This window comes from Podarcis cretensis (assembly GCF_951804945.1).
Source record: "Podarcis cretensis genome assembly, chromosome: 4".
NCBI lineage: Eukaryota > Metazoa > Chordata > Lepidosauria > Squamata > Lacertidae > Podarcis > Podarcis cretensis.
In genome coordinates this window covers 11,459,875-11,473,727 of record NC_137173.1, presented here as the reverse complement: position 1 = coordinate 11,473,727, position 13,853 = coordinate 11,459,875, and the positions used below count along the sequence as shown (strand labels likewise).

Here is a 13,853-nt window from a genome sequence, read left to right as displayed (position 1 = left end):
AGAACGATGGGGGTGGAGACACTCCTTCAGGTATACTGGACCGAGGCCATTTAGGGCTTTAAAGGTCAGCACCAACACTTTTAATTGTGCTCGAAAATGTACTGGGAGCCAATGTAGGTCTTTCAAGACCAGTGTTATGTGGTCTCGGCAGCTGCTCCCAATCACCAGTCTAGCTGCCACATTCTGGATTAATTGTAGTTTCCAGGTCACCTTCAATGGTAGCCCCACGAACAGCGCATGGCAGTAGTCTAAGCAGAAGATAACTAGAGCATGCACTACTCTGGTGAGACAGTCTGCGGGCAGGTAGGGTCTCAGCCTGCGTACCAGATGGAGCTGGTAAACAGCTGCCCTGGACACAGACTTGACCTGTGCCTCCATGGATAGCTGTGAGTCCAAAATGACTCCCTGGCTCTGCACCTGGGAAGGGTGGTATATAAATTTAATAAATATCCATCATCATAATCTGGTTGGCCACTGTGAGAGCAGGATGATGAACTGGACAGGCACTTGGTCGGATCCAGCAGGCTCTTCTTGTCCTCTTGAAAATAACATCTAAAGGAGACATCTAACCCAAAACTTCCTCCTTGGCATTTGAAGTTTGCATCTGCAGGACTTTTCTTCAAGGGGGGAGTGTTTGAGCTTGCATTGCAAGGAATATTGCAGGAAACAGGTGCATGGCCCGACCCGTGGTTGTTGTTTTTTTGCCTCAAATGGACATGGGGAACCCCTAGCACTCCAGATCAGCACCAGCCATCATGGCAAATGGCCAATGGAATGATGAGAGATACAGTCCAATGGCAGCTGGAAAGATATGGGCAAAAATGGAAGATCAACCTTCTTTCTTTCTCCCTAAAGTCAACTCTAAGAAAAGCATTTCCATTTAAATGTAATTTTAGAAAAGATTTTTTTTTAAAAAAAAAAAACAACAACCTTCATAATAGCTCTTAATAAGCTCTTCATGTTCTTAGATGAAATAATAAACTGGCTAATTTCTTTCTCCACCCCACATCACATTCATTTTGTCGTCAAAATGGCTTTCGAGATGTTGCCATGTTTGGGAAATGGGGGCCCATTGTGCTCTCATAAAGGAGGCTCCTATTCACAGTGCAGATTGCTTGTCTTTTGAAACATAGTTTGCGGTCCATTTCTGTCCATCCCCATCGCGGGAGAAGAATGACAAATGGTAATTAAATGCAAGAGCATCCACAATGCTATAATCATAATTGCTGCGATTGTATTTGCAATTTCCCGCACACATTCTGCAGATGCTGCTTCTTTTATCCGTATGCCACGGGGTTCATATTTCCATTTGCTGGATGTTGTCATCAATTTGTTGCCACATGTTTAATGGGTTCTCGTTGCTCGTCGGCGCATCCTACTGCCACCACCAAATCCCACACAGGCAGCTCCTCTCTTTGAGGAACGGAGGTCCAAGTTACAGGCTGTCAAGGGAGTGTATGCACTATTGAGATAAAGGGCTCATCGATTTGACTCAGTCGAAGGCAGATTCCTATGTTCCTATCAGGGGCGAACGAAGGCTAACCAACACCTGGGGCAGGGCAAACCACCGGCTGTGCACGCTTTGTACACCGCATGTGTGGCGTCGCTACGTAGGGTGCATGTGAGTGAGAGCCAGTGTGGTGTAGTGGTTAAGAGTGATAGACTCGTAATCTGGGGAACTGGGTTCGCTTCCCCGCTCCTCCACATGCAGCTGCTGGGTGACCTTGGGCTAGTCACAATTCTCTGAAGTCTCTCAGCCTCACACACCTCATAGAGTGTTTGTTGTGGGGGAGGAAGGGAAAGGAGAATGTTAGCCGCTTTGAGACTCCTTCGGGTAGTGATAAAGCGGGATATCAAATCCAAACTCCTATTCTTCTTCTTCTTCATGTGTGGCGTGACTACATACAGCACATGCGTGCAACACCACACATGCATTGTACGTAGCGGTTTACCACGGGCGCCGCCCAACCATCGTACGGATGGTGGCGGGATACTCTGCTCGCGGCTGCAGAGGGATCCTCCACTTGCGGCTGTAGCGGCAATGGAGGGATCCCACCGCCGTCTGTACTGCGCTCGAGCAGCGCCGGCGGCAAACCTCTATGTACAGAGCATATGCGACGTCACTGCGTACAGTGCATGTGTGTGACACTGCATACACCGACTGCGGAGAGAATAATTGGGTGCACTCTTCCCACCTTGGATCAAATCTGTGCTTCCAGGTGCCTTAATAAAGCTGCAGAGATAGTGCAGGATAGTGCGCACCCCGGAAATGATCTCTTTCAGCTTCTGCCTTCTGGAAGAAGGTACAGGGTTATAAGGAATAAGACTAGCTGCCTGAGAAACAGTTTCTATCCAAATGCGGTTTTGGTTTTAAACACAGTATAAGGAGTCTCTATGGAAGTATATTGTATTTAAAAATGGGGTATCGGAGTTTTTAGGGGGCTAACCAGGTTGGGATAGCTGGGATAGCCGGCTTGCTAGTTTTTGAATGTCTTATGTAGATTTTTCAATTTAATTGTTCTGTACGGGACAATGACAATAAAGATTATCGTATTGTATCATATCGTATCGTATGCATTGTATGTAGCAGTTTGCCGCCGCCACTGCCGCTCAAACGCCGTATGGACAGCGGTGGGATCCTCTGCTCACAGTTGCAGCCACGACTGGAGGATCCTCCACATGCGGCAGCACGATGGCTGTTGGTGCCACTGCGCCTGGGCAAGCACCCCACGGGGTACCTTCTTGTCTCCCCTCCAGATATGGCACCCAAGGCACACCGCCCCACCCCACCCCGCCTTGTGATGCCTCTGGTTCCTACATCCCTGCATAATATGCTCCTGAGAACATAGCAATGGCCTGTCTGGATCTGGCCAATGGTCCATCTAGCCCAGCATCCTATTTTTGCAGTAGCCAACCAGATGCCTATGGGAAACCAACCAGCATAACATGAGCACAAAAGCAATTCTCACCTCCTGCAGCCTCCACCAAGTGGCACTCAGAAGCATTACTGCATCCAACCATGGAAGCACAGCATAGCCATATGAACCACCCCTGACCCTGAGATCATCTTCTGAGGGCCTTCTTCGTGTGCCTCCTCCTTGAGAGGTCCGGAGGGTGGCAACATGAGAACGGGGCCTTTTCTGCAGTGGCTCCCCATTTGTGGAACACTCTCCCCAGGGAGGCTTGCCTGGCGCCTTCATTATACACCTTTAGGCACCAGGCAAAAACATTCCTCTTTAACCAGGCCTTTAGTTGGCATCTGATGCCCTTTTAAAATGTGCTGAAAGAGGGTGGGTTATTGGGTTGTTTTCGTTATGCGTTTTGTGTTTTTATATTGCGATTTCATGTTGTGAATTGCCCTGGGACCTGCGGGTATAGGGCAGTAAACAAATTTTAACAAAGCCACTTCCGAGCTCGAGAGGAGGTGGGGTTGCGGGCTTCACGCCCTCCCCACATGTGCGGGGGCTGGCTCCCAGCCTCTGCACCATTGAGGGAATCCTCGGCTATGTCATCTCCCTAGCCAGTCAATCGGCTGGCCTGGGTGGAGGCGTGGTTTGCGCTATTTAACATTGGCGCAGCTAAGGATCTCCCTCTTTTGCCGCTGCAGCTCCTCTGGCTTCCCACCCTCCCGCCCTTTAGGTTTTTATTAAGACCTTGCTATGGACCTTGGTTGGTCGCCGTTAAGGGGCCTGCTAGGAACTTTTCCACTTGGCAAATTGGCACCAGCCACTTGGTTTTTTCGCCTACCTCGTAGCAAATCATCACAACTTCCTGGGATTGGCAGATAGGCATTGGTAGGGGTATTGTTATGTAGATAAAGGGGGGAGGAAGCGCCATCACCTCCCCCGGATTGCGAAGGGTAGTAAAGGATTCCGGGGGGCGTGGCCCTGTCCGAAGCCTATGGAGAGGAGGGCCTAAGGCACGCCCCCGAGTGGTGACCCCGGGGGAGTTCCTAGTTGATGTGCATCAGCAGGACTCCCCCTACTGGTGGTTAACCCTTCCCAGTCTTCAAGCAAACAGGCTGAAGCTGGATAGTTGGTAGGACCAATGCCTAAGCCAATACTACTCATCACCGTAACCAATAAAAACTAGATGTGTTGTAATATTTTGTTGGGAACCACCCAGAGTGACTGGGGCAACCTAGTCAGATCAGTGGCTAACAACAACAACAACCACAACAACAACAACAACAACGCCCTATAAAGAACTACTTCCTTTTATCTGTTCTGAGTCTAAACTGGGCAGCTGGTCAATTCTTCCTTCCTTCCTAAAGGGTGTAAGCTGTGTCAGATTTGCCCGCTATTTGGCTTCTCATTTGCCCTTAAAATGCTCTTGGAACAGAGATGCAGGGACTGGAGGAATGCTGTCTAATGGTGAACGCTGTCTAGAGATACTTGACAGGAGTTTTCCAGGCCAAGGAAGACGTGTGGTCCATTTGCGATGTTAGGCCACAAGGTGAATCTGTCCAGATTGCAAGCGATACATTGTTAGGTTCTGATAGGCTTCCATTTCTTTTCTCTCTTTCTTTTCCCCCCAAACGAAACAAAACAAAACTCTATAGCAGATGTTGATATGGTTATGGCAATTAAACTCTCCAGATGGGTGTTTGTCTGTGCAAGAATTCCTCGTAATTCCCTCCTCCCCCCATTAGCTTTTTTTCCCTTCGCCCAGGGTTGGGCGCCAGTTGGTGGGCAGAAGCACAACCAGGAGCAATGGCAGAATCTGCACTGGGGAGGTGATGCCCTATAAACTTAACGCTGTTACGTAAGAGCTCTGAGTAATATTTCAAGGAGATGCCCTTGGCTGGAGAGGGCAGAGTGGAATAAGCAGGCCAACTTGAGAGCAGTACATCTGTCTTTTCCCTTCCTCTTGAATTCATCTCGTCTGTTCCTGAAAACATTTTTAAAAAGCTGCTATGATGATGGCACAGTAACAGAATAATCTCCTGGTACTGCTGTACAGATGGAAGGTTGGTTTGATGCCTGAGAGGGTCAGAGACGGCAAATACTCGGCTCATCAAAAGTAGTATAATAAGAGGCAATGCCCACCAACTTTGTGGGGGGCCTAGGCCTGAAAATATTTTATTCAGGGGGCCAAAGGGACCTCAGCCCCTAGGAGTTGGCTCCTAGGTGTCCCAAGATGAGTTGCACAATACAGTGAATGCTCAGGTTGCGAACGTGATCCGTGCGGGATGCATGTTTGCAACCCACAGCGTTTCCAACCTGCAGTGGTGAATCTGCGCGTGCGCGGGTTGCGATTCGGTGCTGCTGCGCATGCACAAAGCGTGATTTAGCACTTCTGTGCATGCGCGACCACCAAAACCCGGAAGTAACCTGTTCCAGTACTTCCGCATTTGGGCGGGTGCATAACCCAAAAAAACCCGCAACCTGAAGCGGCTGTAACCCCAGATATGACTGTATTGAACACAAATTGTTATTCATCATTATTCATAAAAGGGGATAGCTCAGCATGGGATTCTTAATCTCAAGGTTGTGGGTTCAAGCCCCATGTTGGGAGAAAGATTCCTGCATTGCAGAGGATCGGACTAGAATGGTGAAACTCATGGTCTCTTCCAACTCTACAGTGTTAAGATTCTATGATCCCCTGATGCACACCAGCAGGTCACAGGTCAGCCTTCCGCAATTCAAAATTCAGAATCAAAACCAGTTGAAACAAATCAGGGTAAAAAGGCAAAAGATGGGAATACATGCAGAACGTCACAGACTAAGGTCTGCTGGAAATGCAGTCCATCCTTCTGGAAAATAAGGGATATCCATATTAATGGTGTTTGTATTTTTATAAACTTTTTCTTTCTTTATCCGTTTACTTATTTCATTTTCACAAAGGAGCTCGAGGTGGCATACATGGTTCTCTCCCTCCTCTTTTAATCTCCACCATCAACCCTGTGAGGTAGCTTAGGCTGTGAGTGGCTCAGGGTCACCCAATGGGCATCATGGAATCTTGGTGTCCAGGCAGGTTCTTATAGGTTGGCTGGGTTCATGCTATACAGTATAGTGCTTTACAGTTCATAACTGGTGCTTTGGATCACGCCCAGAAAGAGGGTGGCAGCCATGCTCCCAGTAACTGGTCCCAGTTGGCAGTCTCAAAGTGGTGCCATCTTAAGAGGGGCATTGGACTGAGGACCCCCCAAATTTTCAAGGAGGGGGCTGGGCTGGAGACTCCATCTCCTCAGAGTATTGTGGAAGAACAATGTCATTCAACATCTGATGATCTCCTTCTACTGGTCAACAATAGAAAGTGTCCTTTCATACTGCATCACGATGTGGTACGCTGGTTTGGCATCATCTGATAGGAAGTGCCTACAGAGGGTGGTGAATACAGCACAATATATTATGGGCTGTCCCGTGAATCCGCTGGATGAAATAGAGGAAGAACGTTGCCTCAGGAGAGAGAGGAAAATTCCCAGGGATGATTCACACCCTAGCCGGCACTTTCTTGATCTCCTGCCCTCGGGCAGAAGATATAGAAGCATGATTAGTCGCACCAACAGGGTAAAGAACAGCTTCTATTTGTGGGCTGTTAGGCTGCTGAATGAAAAGGTAACAACAGGGCAAGTGACTTTCGGGTTTGGTGGGTGTGGGTCAGTAAACGAGGGGAATTAAGACTAAGAGAGCTGAGTGGGGGTTGCTCATGTAATCTCACTGTATACAAGTTGTACAAGTGACAATAAAGTATTTCAATATTCAATATTCCACAGCCCGCCGGGCTCCAACATGCCTTCCCACAGCTAGTGGAAGGTTCCACAGGCCTGCATGGTACTGGGAGACATGTGTGACATCACACGTTGCATTTGTGATGTCACATGTGCATGTCACGCCCTTCCAGTCTTGGGGGCAGCCTAGCGACTGTGTCATGAAATACATTTTACCCATTTCACCAGATCCTGACACACCTCTGCCACGTCCTCCCTAGAGTCTGGTGTGATGGGCTTTGACTTCCTCCTTGCTTACTGGTCAACACTCCAGCCTCCCCAAACTGCTTCCCACAGGATCCGACATACCTTTTCCATCACAGCTCCAGTCCCATTCTGCATGTCCTCCTGGCACCCGACACCAACGCTGGAATCTGAACGTGAACCCACCATCCCGCACAAACACTCGATTCTGCCGCCTGCTAAACTACATAGCAATCGCTCGCAAGTGAGAGAGAGAGAGAGAGAGGGAGAGAGAGAGAGAGAGAGACTAAAAAGGCACTTTGAGTGCAACTTGCAAAAACGCCCTGACATTTTCAGTAAACAGCTACCAGCAGTTCAGCTGATTTATTCTGCTTTCTTTGCTGGGAGCCGGGCGGCGTTTTTCATTGAAATTCAGGTCTAATTTTCTAGGTCAGGAATGTGTTGCATATCAATAGTGAAGGGGAATATCAGTTCATCCCCATACAACTCGAGTCCATTAGCTTACCATTGTGAAACACACCTGGCTCAGCAGGACGTTGAGGCCCCCGCGGCTATACAGAACTGGTCGTAAACATTAGCGGCGTCCGACGAGAGCAGCAGAGGAATTCCAGACAGATGTAGAAGCAGCAAGGATCAGGGAGCCCCTTTATTTCACAGTGACGGCGGGGCTGTAGCTGAACGGCAGAGGGTGTGTATCGCATGCAGAAGGACTCCGGTTCAAGCCCCGCTAGCTCCAGATAGAGGATTTCTGGTAGCAACACTAGAGGGGAGAAAAACCTCCCTGGATTGCTGACAATCTTCACATTACCCGAGAGCTGTAGTACCCGAAAGCTGCACTACCAGCAAAAATTCGTTAGCCAATCCCAGGGGTCAGCAAACTTTTTCAGCAGGGGGCCGGTCCACTGTTCCTGAGAACTTGTGGGGGGCCGGTCTATATTTTGGGGGAAAAATAATGAACGAATTCCTATGCCCCACAAATAACCCAGAGATGCATTTTAAATAAAAGCACACATTCTACTCATGTAAAAACACCAGGCAGGCCCCACAAATAACCCAGAGATGCATTTTAAATAAAAGCACACATTCTACTCATGTAAAAACACCAGGCAGGCCCCACAAATAACCCAGAGATGCATTTTAAAGAAAAGGACACATTCTACTCATGTAAAAACACGCTGATTCCCAGACCGTCCGCAGGCCGGATTTAGAAGGCAATTGGGCCGCATCCGGCCCCTGGGCCTTAATTTGCCTACCCATGGCCAATCCCATGAGAACTACTAGCAAACTCTCTAGAATTCAGTTACCCACCAGTCAGATTTAAACACACAGTACAATGGTACTTCAGGTTAAGTACTTAATTTGTTCCGGAGGTCCGTACTTAACCTGAAATTGTTCTTAGCCTGAAGCACCACTTTAGCTAATGGGGCCTCCCGCAGCCGCCGCATCACCGGAGCATGATTTCTGTTCTCATCCTGAAGCAAAGTTCTCAACCCGAGGTACTATTTCCGGGTTAGCGGAGTCTGTAACCTGAAGCATATGTAACCTGAAGCGTATGGAACCCGAGGTACCACTATACTGCATACAAGCATTTACCATTTCAGTGTATTAAATTACTATACTTAACATGGATTAGGCCAGTGGCTCACCTAGTCCAGTATCCTGACTTCACAGCATCCCCAAAAGATGCCGCAATGGGGAATTCACAAGCGTGACCCATATTCAGAAGCATAAAGGTAAAGGTAAAGGTAAAGGTACCCCTGCCCGTACGGGCCAGTCTTGACAGACTCTGGGGTTGTGCGCCCATCTCACTTAAGAGGCCAGGGGCCAGCGCTGTCCGGAGACACTTCCGGGTCACGTGGCCAGCGTGACATCGCTGCTCTGGCCAGAGCCAGAGCCAGAGCCAGAGCCGCACACGGAAACGCCGTTTACCTTCCCGCTGGTAAGCGGTCCCTATTTATCTACTTGCACCCGGAGGTGCTTTCGAACTGCTAGGTTGGCAGGCGCTGGGACCGAGCAGCGGGAGCGCACCCCGCCGCAGGGATTCGAACCGCCGACCTTTTGATCGGCAAGTCCTAGGCGCTGAGGCTTTAACCACAGCGCCACCTGCGTCCCTAACTGCTTCCAATTGTGGAAATTTGAAAATTCATTCGTATTTTAGTACAAATTTCTTGCAAGGTACACATTTTTGCAAGCATTATTTGTTGGAGAACTGCACCCCAAAATTCAGGGAAGTGCAAATTTTAAAGGATAGCTGAGTTTTGGTTCACGTTATTCTGGGGGGAAATTAGAAGTAAGGTAAAGGTAAAGGTAAAGGGACCCCTGACCATTAGGTCCAGTCGTGGCCGACTCTGGGGTTGCGGTGCTCATCTCGCTTTATTGGCAAAGGGAGCGGGCGTACAACTTCCAGGTCATGTGGCCAGCATGACTAAGCCCCTTCTGGCGAACCAGAGCAGCGCACGGAAACGCCGTTTACCTTCTCGCCAGAGTGGTACCTATTTATCTACTTGCACTTTGACTTGCTTTCGAACTGCTAGGTTGGCAGGAGCAGGGACCAAGCAATGGGAGCTCACCCCATTGTGGGGATTTGAACCGCTAACCTTCTGATCGGCAAGTCCTAGGCTTTGTGGTTTAACCCACAGCGCCACCCGTGTCCCTAGAAGTAAGGTAGGCTTATGTTAAAATTTGAAGCAAACCAAATTTCTCCCCCATCCAAAGCTAGGTAAACCTGTAATCCTTTTCTCTCCCACAACCAACTGAAGCTGTAGTGGCTTCAGATCTCTTTCAGGCTGCTTTCTCCTCCTGAAAAATATGGTGCAATCTCAGCAACAGTGGTATTTAACAATATACGGATTAAGTAAAATTCACTGGATTGTACAAAGCAATTGTTGGAGGGACAATACAAGGCCAAAAGAAAAGAAACTGCACATATTTTGGAACCTCTCCATAATTCTTTTGTGTTAAAATCCCACATTTAATCAGAGCTCTGACTAGTTATTTACTATCTTAAGATCCAAAGGTTTTACTATTGAGATACCTGAGAGATTTAATCCCTACTGGAATGGTCATTAATCTTCTGGTTGCTGCTGTTCTATGTATTGTGGCCAACTGGAAAAGGAATACAGCTCCTTTGTTATCAGACGGGTTTAATAAAATACAGAATATAAGCTAAGTTTTCTATGCTACTATAAAAGAACGTAGGAATATTAACAGCCAAATAAATTTATAGACAGAGTCTATTCATAATGCTCTGGAATGATAAATTTCAGGGCAATACCCAACTCTACAGTTTTCCTGCCTTATTGCATTTGTTTATTTTGTTCTCCTTTTATTGCTTCTTTCTTTCTTTCTTTCTTTCTTTCTTTCTTTCTTTCTTTCTTTCTTTCTGTGTTTTGCTTCTTCCTCCTAAGTCATGCCCCTTTCAGACTGTCTCTATTTTTGACTGTGAATCAGTCACATACCAGCAAATTCAAGGCTGGCCAATTACAGTTGAACGCATAACAAATCCATTTCGTAAAAAGACCAGTCTTTTTGCAGTAAGCAGAGCAGCGTGGAAACTCACTGGGAAGTGTGGGCGACATGGGCTGTGATGCAACATTGTCTACAAACACCCCATAAACAATTAAGGATGGCTGCTCAATCAATCGCTACTGCAATCTAATCACCCCGTGAACAAATCCAGAAGAATGTTCAATTAAATAGGTTTATTCTGTAGCACCCTCAGTCTATAGTTTTGAAATAGAAATTTAGAAGCAGGGTGGAAATCATTCACAAGACCACAAGACCTCACAAAGCTTCTCAGCTGTTCCTAGTCGATTGGCTGTTGCAGAGTCAATTCTTCCACCTATGGCATCATCCCAGCTCCATCAGATCACAGTAACGTGGTAGAATCCATCTCCAATTTTCCGTACCAGTCTCACTTCTTTGACCCTCAGCCCTTTGCAAGCTTTGCTGTGCTGTTTGCAGCCAGCAGCGCCATGTTTCCTTATTCACAGGGTTTACATCCACTGTTAATCACTTTTATGATTTAACAAATTAGCCTTCCCCTTGCTCCTTGCCCTACCATTTGCCTATATTGTGGGCAATAAATTGCTTGAGACTCCAGCCTCTCGCCCCCTGCAACTTCGCCCGGGCCATCTGGAATCTGGTTAATAAGATGAGTGGGTGAAACGTTTCTGGTGGCCAGTTTATTAGGCTGTTCTGCAAAGCCCAGCAGCCTGAGGATACAAAGCCTCCAATACTGGCACTGTTCAATCCAGCCTTCCTTTTCCCTCTCTAGAGCAAGGTGAGAATCAGTGTCTGGAAGATGTGTGTGTGTGTGTGTGTGTGTGTGTGTGTGTTTGTGCATCTTAAAATGGTATTCAGAATTCCCATACCCTCCAACATTTCACCAATGAAAATAGGAAAGTCCTATTTAATAAGAATAGGAATAGGAGGAGTTTGGATTTGATATCCTGCTTTATCACTACCCAAAGGAGTCTCAAAGTGGCTAACATTCTCCTTTCCCTTCTTTCCCCACAACAAACACTCTGTGAGGTGAGTGAGGCTGAGAGACTTCAAAGAAGTGTGACTAGCCCAAGGTCACCCAGCAGCTACGTGTGGAGGAGTGGGAAAGCGAACCCAGCTCACCAGATTACGAGTCCACCGCTCTAACCACTACACCACACATTGAATAGGAATAGGAATAGGAATAGGAATAGGAATAGGAATAGGAATAGGAATAGGAATAGGAATAGGAATAAGAATAAGAATAATATTTATACCCCACCCATCTGATCGGGTTGCCCCATAAGAATAAGAATAATATTTATACCCCACCCATCTGATCGGGTTGCCCCAGCCACTCTGGGTGGCTTCCAATATTTCTTCTTCTTCTTCTTCTTCTTCTTCTTCTTCTTCTTCTTCTTTCTTTCTTTCTTTCTTTCTTTCTTTCTTTCTTTCTTTCTTTCTTTCTGGATCACTTGTAGCCGAATAAGATTGTCTTCCATAAACATGGTTTTAACAATGAGTCCATAAGTGGTTGTGGAGGCTAATTCTGGATCCACACATCCTTCCACAGCGGGGACATCGCTTTCTGGGCGGGAGTTGATTACAGTGTGGATTTGCTAAGCATGCCTTCCTCTTAGCGCATTTCTCCCTTTCGTCCTGAGTTCGAGTGACTTCAAAGCCCATGACACCTTTGCTAAAGGCTGTTCTCCAACTGGAGCGCTCACAGGCCAGTGTTTCCCAATTGTTGGTGTTTATACTACATTTTTATAGATTTGCCTTGAGACAGTCTTTGAACCTCTTTTGTTGACCACCAGCATATATAAAAACATAATAAAACTTTGAACATTAAAAAACTTCCCTATATAGGGCTGCCTTCAGATGTCTCCTAAAGGCTGTATAGCTAATTATCTCCTTGGCTCAGGGGTCATGTAAATCCATACCCTCCAACATTTCTCCGATGAAAATAGGGGTGTCCTAAGGAAAAGCAGGATATTTCGGGATCAAATCAGAAACTGGGACGACTTCTGTAAATCCAGATTTCTGTAAATAGGGACATTTGGAGGGTCTGAAACATTCCTGTACAAAGACCCTAGGCAGCAATAATGTAGTGAGTGGAACAGGGGGCAGGAAACCCAACCCTTTGCTGAAAGGGTCAGATTAATTAAAAAAGAATTAGACCAATGTAGAGGGTGTGGAATGCTTGCTGCTTACCTTTGATCATATCTGCTTGCTAATCAATTCATCCTTCTTTGGGCTCAACATAACAGGCCCCTTCAGTGCAACTTAAAAATCACACACACACAAGCACACACAAGTCCATATCGCCATCTGCAAAGCCCTGCTGTAATTCTGAAATTTGGCACTGACAATTCTGGATGTTTTCCCCCCCCCTTTCCTGGTAGGATTTTTTGACTGATTCCCATGGAGGAATTAGGGTTCTTAACTAGGAGGTTGTTGTTGTTTCTTTGCAAGGACGTTGGGCAGAAATTTTACAGGTAATCATTTTCCGACATAGTAATGCTTCACTCAAGGCACACCTGTCTACTGAGCTGCTCTTAAAAAAGGAAGGAATTGAAAGTTGGGAAGTCAACATTTTCAAGGAGGAAATGTTACATGTCCAGCTTCTGAATAGGGGGTTAGGTACAGATGTTCCCATTTCATCACTTCTCAATGGTTTAATTTATTTCAGGTATTTAATTGTGTTCTTTTAGTTATTTATATTCCACTAAATTTCTAAGCTCTGAGATTTTAAGAGACATACAATTTCTTCAAAGGGTCAGAGCTAGCAGAAAGCAGAAATATTATTATTATTATTATTATTATTATTATTGTTGTTGTTGTTGTTGTTGTTGTTGTAACTCCAGTTGCGGATGGAGTTGGAAGCTGCCCAGAGTGGCTGGGGAAACTCAGCAAGATGGGCGGAGTACGGATAAATAGTTGTTGCTGTTGTTGTTGTTGTTGTATCTGGATAAGCAAGTAAACCTACCGTCAGTTAGAAGTAGATTGATAGAGTTGGGCTGTAATTGCAAACCCATTTCCCCTCCCCCCCCCCAGAAATAAACCTCTGTCTCCCCACACCCTGATTAATTTAATGCAATTTGCTTGTCCCCAAATAAACAGACCAAAGACTCAATTCTCGGCAGTCTCAGAATGCACCTCTTCCCTCCCATCCTTCGCAATGCAATCACCAACATCCATTTTATTTGTTTCTGGGTATATTATTCAGATCTTATTTACTATATTATTAAATTTTAATTGTGTGATTGCATTTTCTCAAATGTAAACAAACCCGTAGCAGAACAAAACATGGCTTAATTGTGGCAGGTTCCATTGCTCAGCAAAAGAGACATCTCAGAAAGAAAAGAGTTCCTTCTTTTTCGCCTTCCTTCAGGTTATTAAACCTTCATCTGTTTCCACCTTCAGGCTAAACACGTCTTCCTCAAGAATGTAT

The 13,853-nt window shown here is 46.4% G+C and overlaps 1 long non-coding RNA gene across 1 annotated transcript in view; it reads right to left on the bottom strand.

The window, feature by feature from the left end:
• Window positions 1-1,671: 1,671 nt before the first annotated feature.
• The window catches only part of LOC307215236, a 171,883-nt gene continuing 159,701 nt past the window's right edge, over window positions 1,672-13,853 (bottom strand). The window contains exon 3 of the long non-coding RNA XR_013838414.1: window positions 1,672-1,729. This is a non-coding gene — a long non-coding RNA (uncharacterized lncRNA). The remainder of the gene's footprint in view (window positions 1,730-13,853) is intronic.